A 16127-nucleotide genomic window follows, 5' to 3' on the forward strand; every position below is an offset into this window, starting at 1 on the left:
TCGCATTCGTGTGTGAAATCCAACCGTTCATCATTTGCGAGGTTTGGACCAAAGACAGTCTCGGACCTCACAAACATAATGCAATTTGTTTCATGCCGATTGGGTATGCGAATGTCGTGATCTGACTTTCTCGAACGAGGTGTGCTGCTGTTGAATTTTCTGCAACTTCTTTCATGGATCAACGACCTCCATTTAGTTTTTCTCTCTTCTCGGATGTTGTCACGGGGCGTTCCACATATCGAATTGTTCGTCTTGATGAGAAGAGCACACTCAACAAATTTGGGAGCGATTCGTCTTTGAACGAGTGAGTTATAAGCCTCGAAATGACTACCCATGACTGTAAAAGCAGCCACCTTTAATGGTCTTTAGATGCAGTGAGGCCACACGGGAACAGTGTGTGGCCTACCTCTTTTTAGTCTTTTACCCATAACTCTATCTTGGAGTGTTCGATTAAGCCAAAACCTAACCCATAGGGGTTTTCGATCATACCGAATCTAATGGTGGTGGTTCCATAGCTGTTTAACGTACCAAAAGTATGGCTCTAGTTACAGGGTCCATTTCAAGGTGCTAGAGACTGATTTCGTTGAAATTGTTTCCTTGTGTTCACTGCCTTAAACATGTCTGATCATGATGAAACTTGGCAGGTGATCTTTTGAAGTGTTGATGAAGATCTTGATCGATTCTAGGGCCATTTTGAGATTGATGGGAATTTTCACTGTTTTGTAAGATTTATTGACATGCTTCCTACTTATTCCTAATTAGGGACCAAGGTGCTTAAAAATATGTTCAAATAGCTTGTCTCGTCGAATGTTGTGCTTCAAGAGAAGTGAGAAGGACAATCATTTAGAAAATTTCCTTCGGCTTTTACTTTTTTTCTACCTAGCCACAGGACCACTTGAACGCTAAGGAGATTCATGTAATGGTGTAATTAGGCTGCACAGTCGTAAGGATGAATTGTTTACGGGTCCGTCTGTGGAGACTTTAGGGGGAGAAGAGACTTTCTTTAAGGATCTTGTCGAAGTCCTCACCCTCATGCAGAGTATTGGTGATTCTGAAGATGATGATTTTGTACGGACCTCGTCAGCAAGAATCAGACCCGTTTGGTAATTGAGTGCCATGTAGAAGGGCATTGTTCCCATTTGATCTGGGTTTGTTGGTTTTCTTTGGTAGGCACTGTTTGCTGCTACACCAAGTTTTCTTTTGACGTTTAAAGTACCACTATGGGCCTCGTCTGTCGAGTCCAATCGAGGGCAGGCTCTATTAGCCGATCCCGAAGGTCTGATCGTGCCCGTTAGGCAAGTTGACATCTCTGGCAGGTTCTCCCCTCGCTTTCTCAGTTTCTTGCCTTTGGAGTATTTTTAGAGTATGTTTCTCTAGAGCATGTTTTTAACATCATGGGAATAATGTTCTTCCTCATGAGACTTGTCTTGCTGTCTTGGCGAGTCTTCTGTCTTTCGAGTCCTTTTTGTAGCTGGACTCCGGCTGTTAGAATCTTTTCCTTGAAGCTCATATTTTTGGAGTCCTGGTGTGGTGACACTAGGGATTTTCTTCTGTTGAGTGAAGGCTGAAGCCGCTTGTTGAGACGAATGCTGCATTAACCTGTTTATTGGTCCAAGCGTCCTTTACGGATTTCTGCTGGAACTTGGGAAGCGGTGCCATAGAGACGGTTTTCACCAGCATCTTTTTATTTTGGGGCTCTTTTACCCATGAGCTTTAGGTCATTTCCACCCTTTCCATCTATTTTTACTCATGATGCCCTTTCGGGTTTTAACCATGCCCCGTTTTTTATTCACGGAACTCTTTTACTCATGGTCTCATGACCATGCCTGTCCGTCATTTTTACTCATGGCGTTCCCTTGTCTAGGTATACACCATGCCCGTTATTTCATCATCACTTTTTTTTTTTTTTGTCAAGGCATGTTTAAGGTCATGCCTCCGAGACCTGTGCAAAACAATTTAATGTCATGCGGCCTGGACGTGCACTATAGTTTAAGGTCTTACAGTTGAACCGTGGTGGTGATGAATGGAAGTCCATGGAGGCCATGGAGTGAGTATGATGGTGGTTTGACTCACTTGGGGAAATGTCATTAGGCTACCTATGAGAGATGGATGATGTATGAAATGTGAGTAGACGATGGTGACCCACTAACTTACAACGAATATAGATGGCAGAATGGTTCGTCTTTTTCTGAGCGCGGGTGAGACTCACTAGAAAATGAGGAATGGTGATGAAGTGAATGAACTCACTGGGGAGGTAATGACGGTGGCGCACGCACACTAACAGGTAGGTTAGGGAAGGCATCATAAAAGTGCACGTAAAAGGCGTGTGCACGTATGTAGAGGCGAGTTTAAGGTCATGCTTCCAGGACCTGTGCGAAATAGTTTATCGTCATGCAGCCAGGATGTGCATTATGGTTTAAGGTCATACTCCTGGACTGTGGTTATGCAATTTAAAGTCATACAACTAGGACCGTGCAGTTTAAGGTCGTACGACTAAACCTTCGCTCTAGTTTAAGGTCATATAGTTCGGACCATGGCACTAAGCCTTTTATCGTCATGCGGCTAGGACGTGCACTATGTTTTAAGGTCATATAGCTGGACCGTAGTTATGCAGTTTAAAGTCATACAACTAGGACCATGCAGTTTAAGGTTGTGTGACTAGACCTCTGCTACAGTTTAAGATCATATAGTTCGGACCATGACTGTGAAGTTTAGGGTCATGCAGCACAGACCAAAGCTCTGTAGTTTAGGGTCATGTAGCATGGACTGGGGCCGTGCAGTTTAGGGTCATGCAGCTCAGACCGTAGTTGTGCAGTTTAGGGTCATGCAGCTCAGACTGAGGCTGCACAATTTTGGTTCATGTAGCTCAGACCGAGGTTGTTCAGTTTAAGGTCATGCAGCATGGACCGAGGCTATGCAGTTTAGGGTCATGCAGCTCGAGTCGAGGCTGTGCAGTTTAGGGTCATGTAGCTCAGTGGTGCCGCTATGTAGGTGGAGCTCCATGGGGAATAGGTCTGTGGATGAAAAATCCGACTCCCTGGGGATAAAATGGTTAAGATCATTCACAAATTGAGAGCTCAAATGGAAATGGTGATCTGATGAAGGATGGCAAACAGAAGCGGACTTCACTGGGAATTAGGGGGGCAAGTGTGACTCCCTGGGGTGAAAGATGAGACTCTATAGAGAATTGGCTTTTGACAGGTAACCCGACTCCTTGGGAATAAGATAGCTAGGTGTGAAACAGACCCACTGGAAATTGAAGAGGTAAGAATGACCCTAACTCCACTGAGGATAATGGGCTACAGTATGGGTGTGACTCTTATGGGGATGAGGGATAGCTCCTGACTCCATTAGGGATGATATGCCAGAGTTTGGGACCAACAGCCGGGTGGAACATCACTGGGGTGATAGGTCACGACTTGGGTGCAACCCCACTAAGGATAAGTGGTAGGACGGACAAGACTTCAACTTGAAGTAGGTGACAATAGGCTGCTTGAAATATGGCCGGTGCCAGGTGTAGCGCTAGAGGTTTCTTGCGAGTATTCAACTAGTGCTAAGTTCTCAAGAACACAACCGACGTTGGGTTGTTAGAAATTCAGCTGGCACTGTGAACGACCCGTGATATTGTTTGAACACAATCGGTGTTAAGTTAACCGGCACTAAATTCATTTAGTGAACACACTCGGCACAAATTCAACCAGCGCTAGGGTTGTTTGGAACCCACCAGATGCTAAGTCAACCGACACTAGAGTTGTTTGGAAACACACCTGGTGCTAAGTCAACCGGCACTAGGGTTGTTTAGAAATTCACCCGAGGCTAAGTCAATCAGAGTTAGGGTTGTTAAGATTATCACCCAGCGCTAAGTCAACCGGCGCTAGGGTTGTTTGAAAACACACCCGGCACAAACCGAGGATCGATGAGAGTTAACTTGGGCCTCAAGTCATAGCGTCGGCTCATCGTCGCTTGGCCTTCCTTGGACAAGACTGGAATTCCCAACTTGTAAGGGGCATTTGAGGGTCGTGTAGTCTACATAAAGGGGGAAAATCCCGTTTTCCCTCACTTTTCACCAAGGGTAAAACTTAAGCAAAACAATAAGGAGAGGGTGGTCGGTTGAAGTTCCGGCAAGCAGTGGGACTTCAACAACGGTTTTGTAGGGAAAGCCTTCGGCGAGCAGACTTTGCCACAAATTTGGCGAAGTTGTAGGGAAAGGAGTGGGAAAGGAGAGTTCTCCAGGGAGTGTTCTAGGAAACGGAGGAGATTCCGACAGCAGTTTCTCTTTGGTAGAAGAGGAGGGAAGTGGGGTAGTGAACATTTATGCACATCTTGGGAGTTTTTAGGGATTTTTAAGAGGTTTCCTAGTGATTTTTGGTAATTTTTCGACATTGCTAACGGTGTTGCAGAGGTTCCCAAGGACTTAGTGGAATTTTGTAGGAGTTTTTGGTGAGGTTCTGATGATGTCCAGGTGAAAAACTCAGGCAGGAAAGTTTTTTTAGTAGTTTTTCGGATTGTGTAAGAGAAGTTCTGGCTGGAGACGAACAGTCACAGCAGGTGGACTGTCGTGGAACGTGTACGATTGGAGGAGGTGAACCGTCATGGAGGTGAACCATCACATGGAAAGTGTATGGTTACCTTTGGAAATCGCTCGACCATGGAGACGAGGTGACGATTGGCATTTGCTCGTGTGTGGGGCGGCACAGAAAGACGTGGAGAAATTTGTCAGTCGGCGCAACTAAGTTCGAGGTGTCATGACTAAGATTCATGGTACGTGTGAGAGATTCGATCACAGCCAGCGCTGGCCTTGGACAAGCTCAACCGACGTTGAGTATTGGCAATCTCAACCGGCGCTAAGTTCTGAAAGACTCAATTGGTGCTAGTCATTTGCACGCAACCGACGTTGAGTGTTGGCAGCTCAACCAACGCTGAGTCTTGAAAGACTCAACCGGCACTAGTCGTTTGTATGCAACCGGTGTTGGGTTGGCAACTCAATCGACGCTGATTGTTGGTGGACTCAGTCGTCATTGATCCAGTGTTAGCAACATTTGGGAGTAAACCACCAAGCCCTTTATAATGTCTGGTTCTTCTTACTAAATTCTTGATGCGAAGAGGCTTCCAAGGGAGAGAGAGATTGGCTTCTATGATTTTAGAAGCGAGGTTTTATCAAGGGGTGTGCCCATTTGGTTGACCCAGCCAGTATGTGAACCTGAGTGGCCCCTCAGTGTCACCTTTATTACTGACCCCGTTTGCTTCGAAGAACACGAGAGAAATGATGGCAACATCAATACTGAAGAAGGGATGGCGCTTCTTCATTGCATGCATAGGAACATAGCTTCCGGGAAGAACTTGCCTACCCTAGGGAAGCAAATGGTACAGACAAAGGGACTACTACGGTGATCAATAAAAGGCCTCCAGATTCAGGGGGATCACCAATACCTTAAGGGATACACTTCCTGGACTGCCAAGGTATTGGCATCATACAGAAGCACTCTTGAACGTGCTTCACTATTAGCAGTGGTCCAATGCTCGGGGCAGCTACTACGATTGTTGCTCCAATACGGTAAAGGTCTTGCTGGAGACATGGAGCCATGTTAATAATACCTGACTTCTTGGGCATGTGGAGGCAGGAATCTCTTTACTACATCTTCATTTTATTGGAGGTCTCTCGATGATCGAGGCTATGTATGATGAGTTTGTGCCCCCGAGCTCAGTCTTCTTTGGTGGTGCTGACTTGGGGGATGAAGAGCCGCCAGCTAGCCTTCAAAAGTTCTTTGAGGTCTATCAGTCGATTGTCAGCCGATCTAACAATGGCAAGGTCACCTTTATAGAGGGGGTGAAATTCTTTTGTGGGGATTATCTTGAGGGTGGTCAGGGTACTCCGAAGGGGAAAGGAAACGTGATTGCAAAGGAAACGCCTCCTATATATCAACTTGAGTCCGGAGACGATCGTGTCTTCTTGGCCGCCTATCTGGCCTTATTCTTGTGCAAATTCATGCTTCCTAGGTAGGGGAACGACATTCATCCAGGGGTATTGTATGTTCCCTGCGACATGGCTAGAGGGCGTGAGTATGCTCTGCTCAACTAGTCATGTGCAACATATACCATGGCTTAAGGGCCATCTCCTGTGGAAAGGCCTACAAGGGCAAAGAGGGAGGGAAAGACATCGTAGGAGGAGAAGCTTTTCCTGAGGATTTTAAAACCCCATTCCCTATGAATTACGTGTACAGGTGGCTAGGGGCTTATTTCCCTGACATCTACATCAAGCATCAGGGCTTAGGAGATAAACTGTGGCCCTTCTTGATGAGGATCATGAACCAGAGGGCTATCTTCCATACCCCAGGGGAAGCTCGGGGTCTATTCGGACTCCGCACAGTACCAGGTTAGAGGCGTATTTTCCCCACCACTTCGCCCATCAGCACGGGTTTGATCAAGGCTGCCCCTTCTCGGTGTTTATCGAAAAGTGCTCGAGTAAGGTGAATAACGGGAAGGCATAAGAGTTTGGAACTCTCCGATAGTGCTAGCTACCAAAGCATATATAGACCACTTGGTCCATGTGTCTAGAGATGATGGAAACCAGCAAGTATGTAATACCTCACTTCAACAGGAGGGTTCGAATGACCAAGGCCTATGTGAATTGGTGGAGAATCACCAGTAAGGGATATTGGGATAGAGATCACCCTTGGAAAGGGGTGAATGGAAACTGGCGCCAAGATACTCGGCAAAGGAGACTGGAGGATGCTCTTGCTCCTAGTGCGATATTTGTCTTAGAGTATCCCACTAACTAGCGAGCTTTAGGGCTTCCGCATGAGATAGCAGCTGATGAGGCCTCACCATAATTTCTTGGAATGAAGACAAGGACTAGGAGTGTCTTTGACAATCTTAGTTCCATCTTTGAGTGGGATGGGCTGCGACAAGTCCCTGGTTATGAGAAGCATCCCCCACAAGACTTGAATTCCCTTATTAGGAGTGGTCCCCATAGTAAATTAACTGGAGGGCCTTCTCTGGGAGGTGGATCTGAAGCAGAAACTCATACTTCGACAGGGGGATGAAACGAAAGCGTTCGAACGCTGTCGATACTCATGCCCCGCCTTCAGTTAGTGGGCGTACACGGAGGCGCAAGCGTGTCAGGCATACTCGGAGGCGCAAGAGTGTCAAGCTTCCTATGGTGTCAGAATCAGAAGGTAGCTCTTTCTCTTCTGATCTTTTACAAACTACTCTGGTATTACCGTCAGTGCTCACCGGACCATCTTCTACTTTTTCTAAATTGTTTTCTTTTTCTTCAGAAACCGAGGTGGACGACTCTGACCGTTTTGAGCCCATCGTCATTGCTTTTGATCGGGAGGTGACTCCGGATCTTGGGGAGATGCCCTTGAGTCTAGGGGTAGTTCATGAACCAGAGGTGGCTCGAATGAAGACTGACAAGGATGAAGGCCCTGAAGCAACTGCTGCAAATAGGGGCCCTGATGTTGATGTAGCCTCTCTGCATCAGGAGCTCAGTGCCCCGACCGAGGCAAGGGCTATGAGTCACGGAGAAGAGCCTGAAGTCAATGTCGTGCCTGAGCACCAAGAGGTTGCTGCCCCCATGGTCCTAGATCATTAATATGAGGGGACCAAGCTTTTTGTGGCCGAGGTTCTGGCTGTTGAAAGTGCAAGCCAAATGGAAGAAATCACGACTAGAGATGAATTGGGTGGAAGAGGCCAAGGAGAAGAGGTAGTTCCTGAACTTGCTAATGCATAGGTGACAATTCAGGGGAATGAAGGGCATGTAGAGATTCTCATAGGAGAGGATCAATACAGTGAAATTGGGATTGAAGGACCTAAGCAGGTTGAGGCAAGAGCTGCCTATGAGTCCGATGAGCAAGAAGCTCTAGGCTTTGAACTTGTATCAAGGGAGCCAGTGGTTGAGATGACTATCACTTCAACAAGCCCGTTCCTTGAGGTCGAGGTTTCTACAGTAGTAGTGGTCTCAACAACACCATCTAGGCCAGTTTTTAGTGGCGTTTCTAGCATGATTCCAGGCATGCTTAGAGCAAGCCTTCAGGGCTTGAGGGAGCTGCCCCTTAATGAGCTGGGCGAAGCTTTGACAAAACTAACGGATTTTGCTACTAGTACTTCGGCTGGGAGTGCCCCAGCAGTGCTTTCTCATTTTAATGCAACTTTAAATGAGAGAGTTGGTGGTTGAGAGTGCTACATCATGAAGAAGAACTAGCAGAATAGCCTCTTTGGAGGAGTCGATCTTGCGCCGTCACGAGAAGATAGATGCTTGCATCGAAAAGAAGGCCCTGATAATTAGCCGACAACAGGATCTCAAAAGGGAGGTGCAAGGAAGCTTTAGGAGAATGATCGAGATCAAAGAAGAGATGCGAATACTGAGGCAGGAATTCGTGGGCATTGAGACGGAGATGGTCTAGAGGAGAGGCATGGAGGCCTCATTGGACGAAGATTTATTCGAACTCAATGGCGCAATTGAGTCAGAAACTGTGGCGATGACAGAGGAGACTCAAATGGTGGCGGAGTTGAAGGAGCATGTCCAGGGCATTGAGACTTCTCTTGCAGTGTGCAGCGCAGAGATCAATAAAATGATTAATAGTTTCTAAACATGTCATTTGCTTTTGTCAGTACTTGTAAAAGTTTTTAACTAATGAATAAAGCTCTTCTCTCTTTTGACTGACTTTGCTGCATGATTTCATTCTCTTCGTGCTTTTGCTGCACCTCATATTATTTCTCTTTTTTTTCTTTTTTGAATGCCTCTGGGCACTTTTATTGCCCCATAAGGCTAATACCCCAGCGCCATAGTGGGCAGTCGTGGCTTGGATAGCTTCGAAGTGGGGAGTTGCTGCTTTTTCTGCTCTTAATGTATGATTGGCCAAGGGCTCATAGTTCATTTTCCTCATGATTTGGTGAGCCTGGTTGCTATAGATAGTCCAGTCAGGAGGGGCGGCCTCAGCCTCCCTTAATGGTGCATTTACCTCAAGTTCATCATAGCCCTTAGTCTTTGGCACGAACTCCTTGAGATGTTTTGAAGTGATACGCATAACCTCCAACTAACTCTGGAGATTGCGAACTTCAGTTCTCAAGTTTGATAGGGCATCTTGCTCTTGAGGGGAAGAAAGTTGCACTTTATCGAACTTCTCTCCTCCTGAGAGGTCACAGAAAAGTAGAATTTTCAGTTGGTCGCCAGTCAGAGGAGCATTCTCTATACTTATAGCAACCGGATTTTGAAAATCATGTTACGGTGGTTGTCGCGCTGCTTCAGCTTTCAAGAGAGCAATGGGGATATGCATGACTTTTTGCTGGTCCGACATATAAGTGATCCTTGGAGCCAGGAATTCTATCCCCATGGCTTGCTCAATCTCATGAATAATCTCTGGTTCATCTTCCGGCCAAGGTGGCTCAAAACTGGAAACAGGAGGCAAAAACTCCTTTTCAAACGAAGAAGGAGTTTCTTGAGGGATGATGGTTGGGACGTTAGAATGAAGGGTGGTTAGGGGTAAAAATTCTGCCCTACCTTTATTCCTCTTTGAACATGTTCACCAATGCTCTCCCAACATCCTCAACATCTTCATGAGATAAGGACACTGTCTTGATTGTAAACTTATGACCTCCATCATTCAACTTCTGAGGCGATGCTAGATATGTGAAGTAATATTTAGCATCAGCATAGTGAGTTTCGGCTACAGGAAATGGTCTCTTATCAGCATAGACCGTATGCTGTCTCCCATCTCGACTATATTTGAAGCACTGATGCAATGTTGATGGAACCACCCCCTGGTCATGAAGCCATGGCCGACCGAGGAGAATATTGTAGGAAGTGTCGGTGTCGATTACATGAACTAGGCGTAATCGTTCTACTCACCGATCTTAAAACAAAGGTGTATCGTGCCTGTTGACTTCTCTCTTGATTGATTGAACTCTTGAACTGTGACATGGGTCGGGGTAAGCTCTTCAGACCCCAACCCTAATCTAGTAAGGATCCTCCTTGGAATGAGGTTGACTACCGATCCTCCATCTAACATAATTCGGTTGACGGGGCATGCATGTAATTCACCAGTAACAAAGAGAGGGCGATTATGAAACTTTTCCCCTAGCTGCAGATTGTCCTCTGAAAAGGTGTTTGGCATACATCCTTGTAGAATCGCCGGGTCCACCTCAATGGGTTCAACTTCAGTTTCGCACTTCTAGGTTAAAGAGAGCTTGAACCAAAGCCATCTGATAATCCTTCGAGGGCAGAAGGGCATCATAGACACTGAGAAGAGCCGAAAGTTTATGTAGATTCCCTATCACATCATATTTCACCTTTTCTTGATGAGGAGCTTGTGCTCCTGGTCCTGCCACTGATTTGGGTGGTACGTTGGGTTGAGGAGCAAGTTTGGGTAGAAAAGGTTTATTTTGGCCGACTGACTGACGTGGTTACTCAACAGGCTTAGTTTGAGTGATAGAAGTTTAAGGTTTTGGAAGAGGCTGAGCGCATGGGATCAAAGGGGTCCTAGGGAATTGAAGAATAGGTGGATTGTTTGAAGTGTTGGCATTATGAAGGAGGCCAGGGACCTATAAGATAGGCAGACTAGTGTTTGGATTAGGGGGCAGTGGCAGACTGGGGAACTTTAGGGTGCCCGACTTCTGCGGTGAAGGCTGTAGCGTCCTTCTTGGTCTGAGATTTATCTGTCCCATGGTGGGTATTGCTCCTTAAATTTGTACCATGTGGCAAGTTCCCTGAGAATGAGAGCTTTTCCCATTTGATTCTCTCAATCTCTGCTCAAAGTCTTGCTCAAGGGGCCACTGGAGTTTCTTTGGCTTCGACTTCTTGTGCTTCTTTGAAAAGGTGGCTTTGCCTTGACTTTAGCAACTAGAGCATCAACAACTATTAAGAATCCTGCTGCCTGTGCCAGGGTCTTTCGCAATCACTTCCGTTGCGTCCTGCTTTTATTGATTCTTTCGAATTCTTGATCGAGAGCCTCGAAGTCTAAGCATATCAAGACCATACCTGCAGAGGATATAGAAGAGGTGGAATGAGAAGAGGGAGAAGAAGGAGGAGAAGGGTTAGAAGGTCGGGGACTTTTAAGGTCGTTCCCCTCATCAGATCGATCTGGGCAGCTTTTTTACATCATCAGCAGGGTTGGACGGTGCGGAGGGCTTTTAGGTCTTTCCCTTGCTTAGACCATTGGGGAGTGCTTTTAACATCGCCACCCTCATTGGACGTATGCTGAGTGAGGGATGGCACGAGGTCGTCTTCTTGACAGGATGGAGAAGGAAGAAGTCTTATGTCAGGGATGAAGTTCATTAAAGTTGGTAGTGGAGGAAGGGACCTGAGAAATTTCTCCTCGATGGTGGGTTAAGCGGTCTTGTTTCTTCGGCGAGTAGCCCTTGGTGCCCGTCTCTTTCTGGTTTTCTGAGGTGATATGTGATTCATCTCGCTGAGCTGGCGAACAGCCCTAGCTTGGCGAATTGCTTCTCGTTTTAAGGACTTGAGTCTGCTTCAGCCATGGTAGACTATCCATAGCTGGGGAATCGAGGATTCTGCAGAATCTGAGTTATTGAAAGGAAGATCCTGCTTCAAGAGATCTCCTTGCCCTGATGGAGAAGTGACTTGAGGATCACTTACAGGGAGATTGTAAAACTCTTGATACTCCAGCTCTTTCTTTGCCAATATATCAAGGAAACTCATGCATTCTGACAGGTTATGGCCTCTTATTTGATGGTATGGCCACTAACGATTCTCAGTCCCCTAAGAGAGGCGACATGGTTGTCTTGCCTGCCTCAGTATGATTATGCCTTCCCGAAGCATTATAATCAAGAAGGCGTAAAGAATATCAGGCATTTCATCTTCCTCTTGGATAGTTACAGCTTGGGAGGCCTCGGATGTCCTAAAGGCCTTCTTTAAGTCTTCATGTTTTATTTGACCTTTCAGAATCAGGGCCTTGATAATATCCTTCAGCGTGTACCAGTCATCTGTGGGATGATTGATCGTCCGATGGTAGGCACAATAATTCACCTGGGTGTCAAGGCCAGGTTGCTTAGGGAATTTGGTTTCTGGAACTTGGATCATATTCTATTCTAATAGTAACCGAAACAACGTAGAGACCCACTCCTTCTCGAAGGGGTAGACCTTATTCCTATGCCTGGTAAAATAATCACCTCGATCAAGGTTGGCTGGTAGGGGTACCCCATTGTATGACTATTATTGCTTGCCAACCTAAGGTGTTACCTTTGTTGTGCTTACCCCTTTAGAGAGGTCCAAAGTTTGGGAGGGAGCCTTCTTTGAATCTGCAACCATGACGGCTGCACTGATTATCCCTTTCTGTTGGCTACCCCGTGTGTTGTTTCAAGAGTTACCATTGCGTCGGTTGTTCATTGCACTTGTAGATGGTTATCATGTCGCACCATGGTGGCGTGATAGACTTTCTATGCAAATAGATTTAGAGATCAGCTCTGACATAGAGGTCGGATTAAAGGCCTCGACATGTAGAGCGATCTTGAGTTGCCTGTTCCGCATGAAAGTTTGGACTGCTTCCTTCTCAGGCATAGGATTAGGATGGCAGGAAGCCAAATTTCTCCATCTTGATATGAACTGATCGAAGGGCTCATCAAGGTCTTAAGTCAGGGTGAGAACTTTGATGGTTTGAACCTCTCTCTTGACCTCATAGAAGCATTGATAAAACAACTTCTCCACCTCCTCCCATGTATGGACTAAGTTTGGGGGAAGTCGGGCATACTATTGAAATGCTGGGCCATCGAGGGTCTCAACGAACTGTCGGAGAAGAAGTCTCCCATCAGCAACTATTTCTCGACATGCTGCCTAGACGTGAGTGATATGCTGGTTTGAGGATGTGGTTCTGTTGAATGAAGGAAACTTTCCTTTCTTATAATCTGAGGGAAACGGGACCTGATCAATATATGAAGGGTATGGCCTTTGATAAGGTGTCGCACCATGTATCCTTGGAATTTGCCTATTCTTTAGGCTATGGATGACCATGGCGTCAATATCTCTCTGAGAGACCATATGAGGGACATAATTGTCCTATGATGTAGAGGGAGGGGGCTGCCGTGGAGGTGCACCATCAGAGTGCTGAGAATTGACCTCATGGTTAGCAGACTGGCATGCGACGTCAATGCGATCGATCTTTTCTATCATTGCACGCACCATATCCTCAAATTTGGTCATGTGCTCTTTCTGTGTATCACAGGGCTCGCTTACAACCATTACGCTGACCGTTTCTCCACGGAGGTCAACATTAGCAGCAACTGAGGGCTTCCAAACTTGATGCGTCGTATGTCGTAGGTCAATTAGCAGGGGCCAACATGTAATGATTGAACTCGACTCTTGTATGCTGATCGCATTTGGATCAGTTCTCGATGGTCTTGGGACCATGGATGCTAAGCGGATGGGTCTTCTTCCACGACAATAACCATAGCACAGGGCTCATGGAGATCTTCTTCAGGGTTCATCATCTGAAGGAGGTAGAAGGGATTTATGTGAAGAGGGCCGTCAGAGTTGGTTGTTTTGACTGCCTTGGTCACCGCCTTAGTCAAAATTTACAGAACTCTATCGCGTTTAGCCTTGAGGTTTTGATGGACCTCACGTCAAAATTGTGATCTGGGTCACAACTAGTCAGCTCGTTTTGCACAAGAGAGAGCTGTCTCCATCAGATGCGGCAATGGATGAGGGCTAGGAACTGGAATCATCTTCGGCCGAGCAGGATGAAGGACTCGATCTTCCATCAGGTCAACACCCCGAGTTCTCCTATGAGCTCTAGAGACAGGACCAAAGTGACGGGGCTAGTTCAGGATGTTACTCTTGGGGAAAACCTTCGAGTGCCAAGGCTGAAGGTGCTTGCTCGATGAAGGAGGAGTGGGCTGAAGCAAGATTGACTCATGAGACGGCCTGAGTCTAGGGAAAGAGGGTGTCTACGATGGCGACTTGTGTGCACCCCCTGAAGAAGGGCCACGGGTGACCTGGGGGTCAACTCGGGCTCGAGCAAGTGCATCAGCCTTAAGAGGCTGAGAATTGTGAGCGAGTGTCTGCAAGATAACAGGTGTAAGTCTGTCTCTTACAGGGTGTGCTTGTGTGTGCAAAGTAAGAGGACGAGGAGGTCATCTCTTATGTACTTGGGTTGGCATAGCAATAGCGTTGCCCTGAGCAGTGAGATGCATATGCATAGCGTGCGCAAGACCTAACCTTAGAAGGTCGGATCCTGGACACAGGCTCGAAGTAATAGAAAGGTTTCCTTGAGGTGTGGCTCGAGTGGGTAACCCACAAGCCTTGTGGTGTGTGTGAGGGGTGGCGACCGTGGGGTTTCCACCTTGGCGTGTTAAGCCTACAGGGATAAAGACTAATGGCACAAAAATGTAGGGGGTAGCCTTATGGCGACCCACAGAAGCATTGGCAACTTGTTTGCCTCTTGCAGAAAGGGATTGGGCAAACCTTCTGGCGTACCTCAAGAACATATCCGATAAGTGACTTTCTAGTGTGAGGAAACGGAACTGCTACTGATGCAGGGCGCCTTGGAGTTTCCGCCATAGTGAGGAGATGGGGAGTGAGGGACTTTTAGGTCCCGCCTCACACCGGTCCAAGGTAAGACCTGGGAGCTAGACAAGGGGTTTGTGCTCAAAGAGGATGGTTGAAAACAAAGTTGAAGGAACTTGTTCCCTAGGGTCACTGTCGAATATGGGGATAAGAAAATCCCGGATCCGAATAAATGGGTTACAGAACCCGCAAGCCATAAAATGTGAAAAGATAATGAAAGCAGATAATAAAAGAAGAAATTAGCCCTCCAGATCCTTTAGGGATCGAGCGGCATGCGTCTCGAGTTTCAAGGGAAGACTCGAGACATTTTTGAGATCTCTCTCTCGGGAACCTCGTTCGAGAACAAGGGCAAGTGTTACCAACCGGTGAGAGAGGAAATTGAGGTGGGTTCGGGACTTACTTTGGGCTGACTCGCGTGGGAACCCTCTTGGATCACGAAGACAGCCCCCCCAGTAATAAAACTAGTTTGGAATCGTCTCCCTTGGCTCGTACTCTTCTTGTTTTTCTGCAATCACATTCACATATATGGAAAAGGTTATAAGACAGGTGGGTCAGACCTCACCCTTTTCCTTTTTGATGAACGTACACAAGCATGCGCATTCAAAAAGAAGGAGAGAAGAAAGATGGGGGAGAGAAGAATTCGACTAAGCGAGAGGATCAGAGCGGTGACTAAGCTGGTGAGTGGTTGGCTTAACATGGTAGCAAAAAGGGCTCGGTAACTAAGACCGGCTTACAGGATTACTACGAGACGTCATTCTTAATACCGAGTAGTTAGACACGATGGTCAGTCTGTCGTGGCAATAAAGTGGGCTAAGTAATCCTAACACAATAACATTACGGCTAGACGACAGGGCTACCATGAGGGGATAACCTTAATCCCTCTTAGCCAATGAGGACTGTGAGGGAAGGATAAGAAGCAAAGAAGGGAACAGAAAGAAGGGAGAATGAAGGAAGAGAAGAGGACAAAAGACGAGAGGATGAAAGACAGAGAGAGCGAAGACACAGTCGGTGCTAAGCATTGCCAACTGTGAAAGAAGAGAAGAGAGAAAACCAACTGATGTTAGGATTCTCCAGCAAATAGAAGTGGAGAGAGAAAACCAAACGATGCTAGGCTTTTCAGATTGATGGAAGGGAGAAAATCAACCGACGTTAGGCTTCACCGAATGTGAAAGAAGAGAGAGAATCAACCGGTGCTAGGCTTCACCGGTTGTGACAGAAGAGAGAGAATCAACCGGTGTTAGGCTTCACCAATTGTGACAAAAGAGAGAGAGAATCAACCGACACTAGGCTTCGCAGGTTGTGATAGAAGATAGAGAATCAACTGGTGCTAGGCTTCACCAGTTGTGACAGAAGAGAGAGAGAATCAACTGATGTTAGGCTTCATCGGTTGTGACACAAGAGAGAGAATCAATTGGCACTAGGCTTCGTCAGTTGTGACAAAAGAGAGACAGAGAATCAACCAGTGCTAGGCTTCGTCGGTTGTGACAGCAAAGAGAGAGAGAATGAACAGGCGTTAGGCTTCACCAGTTGTGACAGAAGAGAGAGAATCAATAGGCACTAGGCTTCACTGGTTGTGACAGAAGAGAGAGAATCAATCAACACTAGGCTT

This window comes from Amborella trichopoda, chromosome 1 (assembly GCF_054954075.1).
Source record: "Amborella trichopoda isolate Santa Cruz 75 chromosome 1, AtrichopodaSantaCruz75HAP2 v2.0, whole genome shotgun sequence".
Lineage (NCBI taxonomy): Eukaryota > Viridiplantae > Streptophyta > Magnoliopsida > Amborellales > Amborellaceae > Amborella > Amborella trichopoda.